Here is a 15176-nt window from a genome sequence, read left to right on the forward strand (position 1 = left end):
GAAAGGTAAAATGAAACCAGATGGATGAGTATATTTAAAAGATAACCACATAGTAATACCCTCTAGTTTGACATGGCCCATAGTTCTTACAGAACACAATAAAACGTATTGGGGAGCTGGCACACTGCATAAGAGCCTGAGTCAGACATTAGTGGGACTCAACAATGTAGCATTTGCTTACACAATAACCCCAATACCAAGAATAGAATAAAATTTGGAATAATTGGTAAAGGAAATTATTCGGGGCAACAGTGGCAAATTGATTTTTCAGAACTCCCTAGAAAAGGGGGGTATCATTATTTATTGGTTCTGACTGACACGTTTTCAGGAAGGCCTGAAGCCTTTCCCTGTCGAACAAACAAAGCAAGAGAAGTGGTTAAAGTCTTGTTAAATGAAATAATACCATGCTTTGGGATTCTAGTAGCAATGTCTTCTGATAGAGTTCACATTTTTGTGCACAAGTGGTAGAACAGATAAGTAAGATTCTAAAGATAGATTGGCAACTGCATACTCCTTATAGACCACAGGCAAGTGGACAGGTAGAAAAAATGAACCGTTTAATTAAAAAATAAATAGCTAAAATTGGATAAGAAGCTAATTTGTCATGGCCTCAATCCCTCCCTTTAGCATTACTCAGAATTAGAGTTAAACCTAGAATAAAAGGGAATTTGAGTCCCTTCAAAATCTTATATGGAAGGCCATAGCAATTTCTATTTAGTGGGGAGGACCTAATGCAGTTAGGATCAGAATATTTATATGCTTGTATAACTGAACTTCAGAAACAATTAAATAAAGTACATAAATTTGTTTTAGGGACCAGGGCTAGAGGGTTGGATCAACCAATCCACCCCTTTAAGCTCGGGGATTATATATATATAAAGACTTTTTCAGGACAACCCCTACAGGAAAAATGGAAGGAAAGTGGATGGAACCATACCAAGTATTACTGACAACACATACCGCCATTAAAACTAAGGAGCAAGCAGCTTGGATCCACAATTCAAGGGTGAAGAAGGTCCCGGCGAGGATATAGACCACCACTCCAATTGGACCAACAAAATTACGGTTTTCCAGATCCTAATGATTGCAGGGGTGCGGTTCTCGGATTCGGGGTGGGCAACTTGGGATGAGAACTTACACCTGACCTTAATACAAACAATTTCTCAAGTAACTAATAAGACGAACTGTTGGGTATGCACCCATCTGCCACAGCATGGGAATAAGGGTGTATCTTTAATCGGGATTCCCTTGCCTGCAAATTTATCTTGGACTAATTTGTGGGAAAACACATCTTGGGGTCGAAAATATGAAGAAGTTTTGGAACTAGAAGTGAGTAGCTTTGTGCCGTTGGAATCTTACTATGTATGTGTACAAAGGTGTAACCCACCTAGGGGTATGGGGAAACAGGATTGTATAAATACGGATACTACTTATGTGGGAAATCAGACATCTTGTAATCGAACAATTGATATTAGTACGACTAGCGGCTGGGCAAATTCAACCAGCTGGACGGTTCCAGAAGGAAAAGGGTGGTATTGGCTATGCAACGATATAGCCCGTAAGGTTTTGCCTGAGAATTGGAAGGGAACTTGCACTCTTGGAGCGGTAGTCCCCAATATGACAGTACATGATGTAGTGCCTCGAGGTTACTTGAGAAATCATATGCGGAGAATCAGATGAAAAATTAACAATCCATTGATAGAGAGACACACCGCTTTTCATAGTTTTGTTTGATGGTTTATCCCATGGTTAGAAGTGAGTGAATCGGAAAAGGCAATAGTTAATATTTCTGCAATTATAGAGAAGTTAGAAAACAAAACTCTGGATGCTAAAAAGGCTCAACAAGAAGAGATATCTAGTTTATCACAGGTAGTATTACAAAATCGGATGGCCCTAGACTTGTTACTGACCGCTCAAGGGGGAGTCTGTACAGTAATAAACACAAGTTGTTGTGTGTATGTAGATCAGAGTGGAAGGATCTCTACCGACCTGGAAGAAATATGGAAGCAGACAAGGGTCCTACATGATATCAGTAAAGATGATCTTTCGTGGAGTTTTAGTGAAATATGGAATAAGTTATACTCCTGGTTGCCCAATTTTCAATGGTTGAAACAAGTGTTCATTGCTCTAATCGCATTAGTAGTATTAGGAATATTTGTGTGCATGTTGTTTAGATGCCTGCTTTGTTGTGTTACTGTAAATAATGAAAGTATCTGATGCAAAAGAATTTGCATGGGAAAAGAAAAGGGGGGATTGATTAAGGAGGTATTGGGGAGGCATTGGGGAGGCAAGGACAATCCCCAGACATGGACTGTATATCTCGAAACAAGACACTGAAACTCATGATAAGGAAGCGGCAGACGGACAGAGAAACAAACGTAAGGACTATAAATCTCAAAACTGGACATTGGAATTCATTATAAAGATACAACAAACGGAAGAATTGGCAACAACCAGCTCTCGCAATTAAGAAACATGCCAATTCAGCAGATTTGTCCTCTTTGATCAGGTTATAGCATATGCTTTGCTGTGTTTTAGACAAGTCTTGAGAGAAAGCCCAAGGGCAGCTTTCCCCAGCTATCATCACCTATGGCTGATCCCTTGCTGCACCTCTCTCCAGTGGTGTAATTCTGATTTCCCTGTTTATATTCATAACAGACAGAGAGAGAAGAAAAATGGGAAGCAATCCATTTATTTCCACCTAAATTTATTGACAAAGTCCTTCACACCTTCATCCCTATCTTTCACCCTATGGAGAGATTTCAGTCAGGTTGAATAAGCCTACAGGTAGGTAGAAATATTCCTCTCCATGCCCTGATAAAAAAAAAAAAAAAAAATCCTTTTTGAACCATTATATAGTCCTTTCTTACATCCTGATGGATGGGAACCACTTTCTTTTAATACATATGACAATCTGCATTAAAATGGTGTCCCAGAAATATTCCTGTGGTATGTGGCCACAGCTCTTAACTCTGAACCCTCTGCAGAACATCAGCATGACCAACAGTGCCAAACCTCCCAACCTGGTCACCAGCCTCGCTCAGTAAAGGTAAAGTCTCGGAGGATTTATGCACAGCAGAAAATATTTAGGGAGCAAACAACTGATCCAATGACAACACGCGTTCATTCTCCACATCCCGTTAGACTCACGTCACTCAGCCAAACTGGCAAAAAAATATTTAAAAATTTGCTTTGCATATTATTGAATTTAAGCATGAGCAGCCCTGTTGACTCAAGCTGGCTCTACTGAATTAACTAAAGCCTTTTATCCGTCTGAAATTTCATCTGCTGCAGAGGAGCACAGGAAGAGAAGAGTCACTGAGAAAAATAAGGTCCTCAGTGAGGACACAAATAAGAGCAAACAAAAGCAACGTCACCCTCACATTTTAGACTGCTGAATTTGTGTACAATTAAGCATTTTGTGTACAATTTGTGTACAAGAATTTGTGTACAATTAAGCATAGCACACAGAAAGTGAAGCAGAGGCTCGGAGAGGCCCTGCAGCTTGTCATATGGGCAGCAGTAGGTTTGAGATTCAAAATCATTGAATCCCAGAACCGAAGCTCTTCACCTTCTCCCTTCCTGCTCTGCAGCAGGGATCCTGGTAATGCGGCTTTATGCCTTTGGGAGCCTGTTCCTGTGCTGACAAGCCTGAAGTGGCCCAGCCTCTGAAGTACAGACAGAAATACTCCTGAGGCACAACCTTAAGGCCTGCAGCACTTGCCAGAGAAGCACACACCTCCTCCGCGTTCCTCCAAAGTAACAGGCTTAAACCTAAGTGCCCCTCGGGAGGTTTCCCTGGGCAGGGCTCCTGCTGTGCTTTCGGGCCTCGCTCCCTGGTCAGCAGTGTCCATAGCAGGAGCCAACTCTTCCTCTGCTTTGGTCAGACACTAGTTCAAGCCGTTGTCAAAAAGCAGATTCTCCCAAAAAAGCAGCACACAGCTATCCATCGGCATTACCCAGCCTGCCCTCCCTTGAGTGACAAAGCACAGAAGCCTCCTTGCTGAGCAAGGCCAGGGCAACCAAAGACACTTTGACCATGGGACCTGCTTAGGAGCTCTGCTGCTTTTGGGAACCGTGTGACACCAAGCAGATTCACTCAGCCACACAAAGGTGTCCTTCCCCTTTATTTGGCACAGGTGAGGCCGCACCTCTAGTACTGTGTTCAGTTTTGTGCCCCTCGCTACAAGAAGGACATCGAGGTGCTTGAGCGGGTCCAGAGAAGGGCGACGAAGCTGATGAGGGGCCTGGAGAACAAGTCCTACGAGGAGCGGCTGAGGGAGCTGGGCTTGTTCAGCCTGGAGAAAAGGAGGCTCAGGGGCGACCTTATCGTTCTTTGTAAGTACATTAAAGGAGGCTGTAGCGAGGTGGGCATTGGTCTGTTCTCCCACGTTACTGGTGACAGGATGACGGGGAATGAGCTAAAGTTGAGCCAGGGGAGGTTTAGGTTGGGTATTAGGAAGAACTTCTTTACCGAAAGGGTTGTTAGACAGTGGATTGGGCTGCCCAGGGAAGTGGTGGAGTCACCATCCCTGGAGGTCTTTAAAAGACGTTTAGATGTAGAGCTTAGGGATATAGTTAAGTGGAGGACTGGTTAGTGTTAGGTCAGGGATTGGATTCAGTGATCTTGGAGGTTTCTTCCAACCTAGGTGATTCTGTGATTCTCTTATAGGAGACTGCCTTTGTGCTCAAATCTGGACCTTCCACTGTCTGCAGTGATATTATTGAGGGCTGTAAAGGGAGGGCAATGTGGGCATGAAACTGTGGCACAGCAGCAGCCTTCAGCTTTCAGGCCCAGTAACTGGCAGCCAGTCCCTCTTCAGATAAGTATTTCCTGTTGTTGTCACAGCACTGGCTCTCCAAGAAAAGAGCTCAGAGCTAAAACACTCCTTATTTTGTCTCTTTTTAGGTCTGTCAATTGACAACTCTCATCACCCTACCAGGAGTAACTGGAAGGACTGGTGATATATATACCATATAGATAGTTTTGTGCCAATAATCCAGGGAAAGAAAAAAGAGGTCAGAAATAGGTGATTTCACTAGATGGCTTTTTTTTTTTTTGTTTAATATATATATATTTTTTAATAAATTTCCTTAAAAACAAAAACAAAACAAAACAAAAACCTCAGGGTACAGTCCACCCACTTAAAGTTTTTACTATCAGCAATACTATGGTGCCCTCAAGTGGCTGCAAACACTGCGATATGTGCTATAAACTGAGGTTTCCTCATGACCATGGTACGTGCTGCGTGGCCTACAAGCAGGGCCTGTGAGCACAGCTCCTGGGGGCCCACCCTAAGAGCCCTCTGCGAGGCCAGAGGAATAAAGGCGTTTCAGCATTCAAAGCGTGCCAGACCCCAAAGTCTAATCAAATCTCTAATTTTAATGGTTTAATGTAGTAGAAGCATGTTTGGAAAAAATATAGCAAAAATGTTTTCTTCTGTCAAATGGCATTTCTTTTCTCACTTTAATAGATGCTCCTTCCCTCTCCCCTTAACTTCCCAGCACTGGTCAGCTAGAGCTTGCTATATTAAAGGTTTTCAAAGGAATTATTGGATTTAGAGACACAACAACAACAACAACAAAAAGATTGCAGCATTACCTTTCTGATGTTTCTAAGGGGTAAAGGAAAATCAAGGGGCTTCTGAGCCCTAACCACAGGCCAAATACCATGGGACTTGATTCCCCTTCCAGATGCAGTACCGTTTTCCTTCCTCTGGAAATCAGCAATTGATGCCGAATTGCCCGACGTTGGTCCTTGCTGATGTGCTGTCGCCAGCCTGCTCTGCCAGCCGTTGTGCAATCCTTGTTTTGTTCCCCCACCAGAAGACCTCTCAGTCATGACTCCAGCAGACAGGGCTCACAAACACTTCTCCACCCAACCCTGGTGTTCTGCAAGAGCCTGTCCTTTCCCACCCACCAAACCTGGAAAACCACCAGGAAACTGCTGAAACACAGGGTCACAGAGGTGCCACCACAGGTTACAAACTCTTGTCCCCTTCTTCCAGTCCTCCAGAGATCAGGACAAGATGGTTCAAGACTGGTCATACTGGTCAAGACCTTCATACTAGCAAGTCAGGCCAGTGACACGACTGGTGAGCTGGTTTGCTGCCAGCTGTGCTATTTCACTGATGGCAAGCTACCTACCAAATATTTTGCCAGACAGCAGACACAGACATTGAGCCAGAGGAGCATCTCTCCATACCCTTTGCGAGGTCCATCTCACGTAAGGGGGAATGAACGGGTGATTAAGATAACCTAGGCACTGGGTGAAGCAGATCTGTGAGACCAGTAACACAAATATCGCAGCAGAACGTAGAACAGAAAACAGCAAGAACTTAAAGGTAGTTAACAATGAACTAGACACAGGAGTTAACAGCACACTAGAAAAGACACAGATCCCATTTATGGCTTCCTCCTTCCCATTTTCAGTTTAGGAATGTACCATGCTCTTTGTCACATCAAAGAGTTACAGGGGCAGCACGAGCTCTAGTAAACACCCCTAAAGAAAACAGGGAAGATCTCGGGAGGGTGGAATAGAAATACAAAGACTCTTAACACCCGGTTGACATAATTTTAAAACAAATCCCTCATTTTTAACTCAAAGATCACACGATGAGCCTCACTGAGCTTCGTGCTCAGAGGTCATAGGACAAGCAACACCACCACTAGAGAGGACTTGAGTCATGGTGGGCACGGTAGATTTTAAATTAGCTTATCGTAGCAGCTAAGTTACCTCAGCTATATGCTGCACAGGCAGAGGGAGGTCTGTTAGAAGAACAACACAGGTGTGGATGCAGCTTCACACACGTGCTCAGTTCACTGCCCATCACAGCCCTTTCTACAGAGCTGCTCCCAGGCAGGCAGTCCCAGCCTGTCCTGGCACCCAGGGCTCTTTCTCCCCAGGGGCAGGGCTTAGCAGTAGTCCTTGCTGGATTTCACGAGGTTCCTGTTGGCCCATTCCTCCAGCCTGCCTAGGAAAGGCAGCCCTGCCCTTAAGCAGCTGTCATCTCCAGGCTTAATGAGGGCGCCTTGCATCGCCTCCTCCTCCAGGCCATTCATGAAGATGCTGAACAGGACGCACCCCAGCACCTGGAGGCCAGCACCAGTGGAGAACTACAGGAGGCTGCGAATTAAATACAACCCCTACTCTGTGAGCCCACTCATCAAACCCATGTTTCACCCATCTGGATGTCCATCCACCCAGTCCCTCACTTTCTGCTTCAGACTGTGGGAAGCAGTGTCAAAAGCCTTGCTAAAATGAAGATAAATGCTGCTCCCCTCTTGTCCACAGATCCAGTCATTGCATCATTGAAGGCAATCAGGTTAGTGTACCATGACTTAATGTGCTGAGCAGCTTTGGGAAGAATTGGCAATATAAGACTAGAGCTACAGCAAACTATATTTATTAGAAGGAGCATTCCTAGGTACACAGAGAAATCGTGATAAGTAGGAGTCAATCAAAGCCACAGCTGTCTAAGCAGGAAGGATTACAGAATTCCTTACAACAGTAAGTCAACTACAGAAATTGGCACCTAATTTAGTTCTGAATTATCTGCTTCAGAGCATTCTTATGCAAAGGCACCCATTGCACTGATGGAAGTATTAGTAATGTTATAAATGGCTCAGGATTCAAATTAGAATTAAATGAAAAATAGGATTTATTAAAGGATATAAAGGAATAGAGGTAAGCAAACAGCGCTGGGTGCACCGGGAGTCTCCGCTCCACCAGGACGCACACCAATTACATCAAACAACTGATTTTTATGCTCCTAGACTAATACATATTCATTACTACTTCTAAAAAAATAGATTATTAAAATTAGCTTCCGGGGTGCAGTCCCTCCTACTGGAGCATGCACAGTCTCCTCTGGGGTCTCTTCTGGGGGTCTCTAGGGGTCTTCCATGCTGAAGGCTCGCAGTCTTCCTCTTCCCCTTTGTACTTACTGGGCACCATCCCAAGTTTACGGAACACCTTCTTCAAAACACCTTCTTCAAATCTTGTCTCCCAGCCGCCTTTCAGCTTCTTTCTCAGCCCCCCCCCCTAACCAGATACCAAAGATCCACATAGTATCCCATAACAGTCACTAGTTGTTATCAGTTGTTCTGAAACTCCCAGACACACGGGTAATTAAAACATTCTTCCCCAGCCATTCACAGACACATCTATAGCAGTGTTAGAAATAGAAGTCTGGAATAACAAAAGCAAACAGGTTCATAAATTTAAGAAGTGATAAATTGGCTAGAATGAGGAATGAGGGGGAGACTGGGACACACTGCAGCTGTGGTTCAAGCATTGAATTGCCAGTGCAGGGCCCAGAGGCAGACAGGATTCAAACATTTCAAACAGAATTGTTCTTTATGGACACGAATTGTTAAAACATTCCTCACAGTAAAGATAGTAGGGAACTTGGAGTTAAAGTTTATTACAGCAAATGTGAGGTCTTGGAGTGCACAGGTACTGTACTCTTAAACTACCAGCACATAACTCCAAACAAGGAGCTGATCATATCCACATATGGCACCAGGCACCACCAGCCCTCAGTGTATTCGAGCAGAAATGGCAGGTCCGTACATATTATAGTCAGGACAGATTTTAAATCTGCTTAAGGGAGTCCAGCACTGCCCAGCTCTGGGCAAAAATTTATTTGCAATCAGTGGCCTCAAGAAGTGTGCCTCTCAGATACTGCTGAAACCTTGTTTGCTTGAAGTCATCACGTATAATTTGCAAATCAAATGCCAACTTGGGGGAGATGTCGTAGTAGTCCAGAGCCAGTGGTGCGTAGGGTAAGGTATTTCACAGCTCAGAGAACAGTTACTGGGACTAACTCAGAACAAAACCATACCACGAAAGAAAAAAAGTTAAAGGATTAAGATCAACCTCTTACTGGTATATGAGGGAACTGCAGGTACAAGTAGAAACCTGTTTAAAAGAACCTAGCCTCAGACTAACAAAACTAATTCAAGATATAGAGAGATATCTAAGGGAAGGCTAAAGGACATTTCATGAAGTGGTGGATGGAGTATATGGCCAAGTCCTGCTAGTCACATACCAGAACACAGGCCCATCCAAAAAGGAGAGTGGACTGGTACCACAGCTTACACAAGTTTAGCAAGCAAACTGGCAGCAAGCATCCATCCCAGCCCCGCCTGAAACAACTTCCCCAGGGCAGATCTGTGGCCATGCCACACCATCAGTGCAAGGCGGGCACTGATTTGTGATCTTTCCTCAGACAGAGCTCCTCAGGCTTCTTCCTTCCTTGTCAACAAGCAGGTGACATTCAAGCCTGCCACCCCAGGCTGTTCATTCTAGCAAGGAACGGAAGAGATTTATCAGGACCTTAGTGCCAAAATCATTTTGGATACAAGTGGTCATAGTGGTTTTTACTACAGTAGTAAAGCTGACCCTGAAGGAAGATGTGGACAGAAACTAAATATTACGAGGTACTATACCATTACAGGAGGTTGGCAGCCTAGGAAAAAAATCAGAAGAAACAATGTTGTAGTGACAACCTGGAAGTGACATTTCTCTTTACCAAATCACCCCAAAATCTGCAAAATCCAGTTGGGTTTCCTTTTAGAAAAGGACAGAAGGGCTCCACAATTTTATTTGAGAAATAGCAAGTGATCACAGGTTAAAATAAAGTGGCAGGACAAAAAACAAAAGTAGATGTAACAATATTATACCTACTTCTGATGTCTTCTGATTTTTGAAATCTGAAGGAGCATGAACTCCAACCACAAAAAATGAAAACCTTTAAAGAAGTACATTTTTCAAAAAATTATTCCTCATCTAAAATGTAAGATTGACTTTGCAAAACTTTGCAAATGCTATTAAGACAAATAGCGTTCTGTCATACAGAAAAGACAACAGAAAGATAAAGATTGCCAAATTTACGTGTAACTTCAGAAGAAGTCTTGGTTTTCGTACCTTTTTTTCTTACCTTCTTTGTCTTGGTTTTCAGTGAGGACCACATTATCTTCACAGATGGTCACTAAAATTGGACACAGTATTACAGAACTCTATCTCTTTTGGGACTTGGAAGGACAACTTCATATGAACTGAAGGGAAGGCGTCAATCCCAATCGCAGAAGCATCACTGCACACTTGCCCCAGGCTGCTCTTTTCTTAGCATCCACTGTTGGTCAGAGACCAGATTTAGGCTACAAGTACCTTGGTTCTGACCTCACAGGCTTATGGAGTTGTGAAAGGACCAGCCTATGAAATTGCAGACAAGGTACTTTCATCTTAAACTGAATCTTAAAGTGAAAGCAGTTGAAGATATAAAGAACTGCTGATCTATGCAAGACTTATCTCAAAGTATGCCCAGATGCATTGTAATGTGTAATGATAATGATGTACATGGAAAAATGACACACAAACAGTTTAAGGAAGACAATTTCTTTCCTTCTGACAGTCAGATCAGGTTATATAGCATTTATCTTGACACAAAGCTTCTGGCACAACAGCCTCTTACTGGTGGAAATAGGAAAAGGTGAGGGCAGGCATGTGAACCATTGAGACAGATGACAACATGCAGTACTAACACTAATACTAGGTATATTTGGATACTGTGCTGTTGCTCTGGGAGAAATCTGAACTCTCTAAGGAGCCCTGTGAAAAGCTAAAACAATTTCAAAAGGCTGAAAAGGCTCTTCAAAGGTGAAGAATGACAGCTAGTACTTTCATTAATTACAAGACCAGCATTATAATGAAGTTTATTGCTGCATCTGCTTTATACAATCCATTCAAGGGCAATAATTCAGCTCTAGGTGGTTATCTTCACAGATGGGACTAAAGTGAGTTGCCATAAATTCAAGAACACAAGGTATGTCAAGCACCTAGAACCAAAGTCAAAAATCTCACCTGAGAGCTTAGCAGTAGACAATGAGAAGAAAGTTCTCTCAGACATTTTTGGTTAGTTGTCAATGATAACTACTTAAGACAACAAAAGGGAAACAGCCAAGGGATTTGTACTCTGAAAAGTATTCCTTGAAAACAAGATATTAGTATTTTCTTCTAAAAGGTTCCCGTTCTGACCTCTGGAATGCAGCTTTATTTTCCATTTATCTTTCTTGACTGTGGCTAAACAGGATGTGCAAAAGGGCAAAGACAGGTTATTGGGTGGTTATTAGTTTTCTACTTAGAGTAGTAGCTTAAGAGGAAGATAGGATATCTGGAAGACGTACGAAGAACGGCTGAGGTCACTGGGCCTGTTCAGCCTGGAGAAGAGGAGGCTGAGGGGAGACCTCATCACAGTCTACAACTTCCTCGTAAGGGGGGTCGAGAGGCAGGAGACCTTTTCTCCATTAACACCAGTGACAGGACCCGCAGGAACGGGGTTAAGCTGAGGCAGGGGAAATTTAGGCTTGACATCAGGAGGGGGTTCTTCACAGAGAGGGTGGTTGCACACTGGAACAGGCTCCCCAGGGAAGTGGTCACTGCACCGAGCCTGTCTGAATTTAAGAAGAGATTGGACTGTGCACTTAGTCACATGGTCTGAACTTTTGGGTAGACCTGTGCGGTGTCAAGAGTTGGACTTGATGATCCTTAAGGGTCCCTTCCAACTCAGGAGATTCTATGATTCTATGATATTTTGGTTAAGACAAATGAGCAAGACTCTACTTATAATTGCAGTATACTGCAAGCATGGAGATGAATAAGCTGTTACAGAAGGTGTGCTTGGGATTGTACCTTTGGATGCACAATGCACTCATGCATTAGCAATGTTTATGGATTAACACATTACACAACCAGTCTTTATGCACATCCCTCCTGGGAAAACACAGGTTTCCAGACAGTCAAAAACAGGACATCCAATATCCAGGAAAAATTATTTTTCCTTAGTCTTACGTGAATCAGAACCTCCCCGAACATAAAAATATCCTTGACCAGTAGTTGAAAGGACAAGGGAACATCTAATGAACCCCAAGTAATCAGGCACAAAGGGCACTACAAATGCTGTAGGACAAGCTCCAGGACATGTAGCCCTCATGCTAGGACCTAAGGCAAGAACCCATCCAAAGTATACCATTATATCAAGCACACATCAAAAAGCAAAACCAAGAACTTGAAGGGAACACTCTGAACTCCTTGAACTGGTGTTTCCCCATGAAACCACGGCTGGAAAGCTTCCAGCTATTGCCCTGTAAGAGTGAATAAGTACATCCATATAGCAAAGCGTGAGGCAACGTGCTGTGGGAAGGCTGAGCACATGGGGAACCGTGAAAGGAAGGGCTGGGCAAACAAGTTTTGTAGGACTGGTTGTAGACCTGCCCATGCAGGAAAAAATAAGTGTGCCAAACTGCTTATTGGAACAGGGCCACCTGTAGCGACCGAAGCTGCTGGCAGGAGTTGCTGCCAGCATTGCTAACAGGGTATGTGCGAAACATTACCTGGTGCCAACTATGTCAGTACGTGGTTACAAGCAGAGTCAGGAGAGCTACAGTGCATACACGGGACCTACAGGTGAACTTTTATTCACCACAGCAAACCTGTAAGAACTGAGCCCTGCCACAGAACATGGTACTTAATTTCCTTCAGCCTTGCTCCCATCTCACATCAGAGCAAAAAAAAAAAAAAAAAAAAAAAAAAAAGAATATATAAAGAATATATTTGTCCTGTTCCTAGCTTCCAGGTGAGCTTGTAGAAGTATGGCTTTAGATGTATGGTTTATGATCTCAGCAGGAAAGCAATCAAACTGGCATGACAACTTGAGGCACTAACTGAGAAGCTGAAGGTGGGATGTAAGATAACGTTGTACAGATATGGCCAAGCCATTGCTGGCATACAAAACGCCTGCTAAAACATGTTTGTTTTTCAGATGACACCGATGCACCTGATCACATGCATTTGAATATTGCTTATGAAAATTGTCATGTTGACAGGCACAGAGATTGAAAATCAAGTATCTAGTACCCCAAAAGCCCCAACTACAGGGCTCCATTTAGCTCCAAATTTAGCTCAAAATGTTGCTGAAGTAGGTCAGAGCAAGAGCCCGCAGTCAGATAGGCTCTTTCCATCAGTGAAGCCCTACAGCAAGGCAAGCGATTCCATCTCTGGCAAGGCATCCCAGGTGCTTTGGAACAGAGGTTTACAGGGAAATCCCAAGGCAAAGATTGCATCTACGCAATTCTATTCAGTGCCAAGGATCATCCTAACCTCCTTGAATGTGTCTAATCTTTTTAAGCATGCTTATGCATTGGGCTTCCACAATAGCCTCATTTTAAAAGTAATTGCATTTTGCATATTAAATCCCAGTATTTTCCATTTTTCCTTTTACATGTTTAAAAATTGACTGATCGTATCATTAAGTGCCTCCTAGTGTACCCCTAAGCCTACACAATGCTCATCTTTCTTCTCCACCATCCTGTCAACAATCTATCTGCTCTTTAATGCTAAGATCACTTGGCTATATGGATTACCACAGCTCCTTGACCCACTTTATTGCAATCTTTAGGTAAGAATGACTCACCACTCATTTGATAGTTTTGTCCTACCTCTTCATCTCTTGGATGGGACTAAGCAACCTGACCTAGTGGAAGGCATCACTGCCAACGCCAGGGGGTTGGACCAGATGTTCTTTAGAGGTCCCTTCCAACCCAGAATCAAGAAATGGTTTATCTGTGATCCATGAGCAGACCTTTCTCCTTCTTGGCATATTAACTTCTTTGAGACATTAAAGGACCTTGCTTTTGGAAAATCTAAATATATTGTACCTGAGTATCACATACTCAGACTCATTGCATAGAAAAAAAAAATGCTTACAGATCTTAGTTCTTTCCAAAATGTTCCTTAGCATTCACCCAGGGGTCCCCCAATTCTGCTCTGTAATTTTCTCCCCTCAATTTATTACTGAAATCTTGTTAGTCTACTTGTTAGTCTAATCCTCAGTCTCCACATTTTTGAAGACCAGTATTGCATTTATTGCCTTCTATTTCAGCAGTCCTAAAGCTAATTTAAGAAACTCACATAGTACAATTTCTAGCACAGATGTTGCAAACTCCTTTAGAACTCCTTCAAACGGCCAGGAACTGGACAAGTTAGTGCCTTGAGAAAGCTGCTCTTGGCACAGCAACTCCAAGTGGTAATCTCTTACAAATAAATGTTCTGACATTAAAGCTTCTGAGTTCCTCTCCATTGAATACTAAAACAGATAATTTACTTCTGTCGTCCTTTTCATCCTGGAAAAGGATAAGCAACAAGAGCAGCAGCAGAGGCATTCCCAAACTCATAGCAACATGCCAAAACCCAAGGTTTCTTTGAAATTTTCTTTGAAATTTTCTTTGAATTATGGAGAATTCAAAGAATTACGATCTCTGGAGATCATCTGGTCCAACCTCCTTGCTCAGGAGCACATCCAGGTGGGTTTTGAGCATCTCCAGGAGGCTCCACAACCTCTGGGCAACCTGTTCCAGAGCTTTGCCACCCTCACAGTAAAGCTTTTCATATCCAGACAGAACTTCATTTCAGTTTGTGCCGACTGCTTCTCATTTTATCCCTGGGCACCACTGAAAAGAGTCCAGCCCCATCCTCGACAGATATTTAGGTATCCCCTTCTGATATATATAAAAATAAGATGCTCTTTCAGCTTTCTCTTCTCCAGGCTAAACAGGCTCAGTTCTCTCAGCATTTCCTCACGAGAGATGCTCCAGTCCCCTAATCGTTTTCATCTCTCTCTGCTGGACTTGCTCCAGATCTCTCTCCTGTACTGGGGAGCCCACAGCTGGACACAGTAAGTTTTCAGCTGCTCTCCCTAAAACTAATTCTTTGTTAGTATTTGCATTTTGCATTGCCTAATACACATCACTGCAGTTAGGAAATGTCTTCACCTTCAGTGCTAGACCTCTGCTAAGACCCCTAAATCAGACTTAGGCAGGATTTAGGAAGACATTCGCTTTTGAGTCAGGTACCCAAGCTCAGCTCCTCTCATTCCTGAGGTCCCGTAGTGTCTGTGAGGACCTTTATCCATAAAACTCACTGGCAGCCTATGGTACCACTACAGCATGTGCCAATAGGCATCACCGTCTCAACAGAAGGCAGAAGCTGCCTGCCTTTTACACAAGCCACCGGAATTTGGAAATCCCATCTCAGCAGCCAGGTTCATTGAAGTGCCCAGGCAGTCACATGGAGCAGAGGGCAGCCGCAGCAGTTCCGATTTGCCTTGCAGTGCAGC

This window comes from Netta rufina (genome assembly GCF_964035555.1).
Source record: "Netta rufina genome assembly, chromosome: 3".
Taxonomy (NCBI): Eukaryota; Metazoa; Chordata; class Aves; order Anseriformes; family Anatidae; genus Netta; species Netta rufina.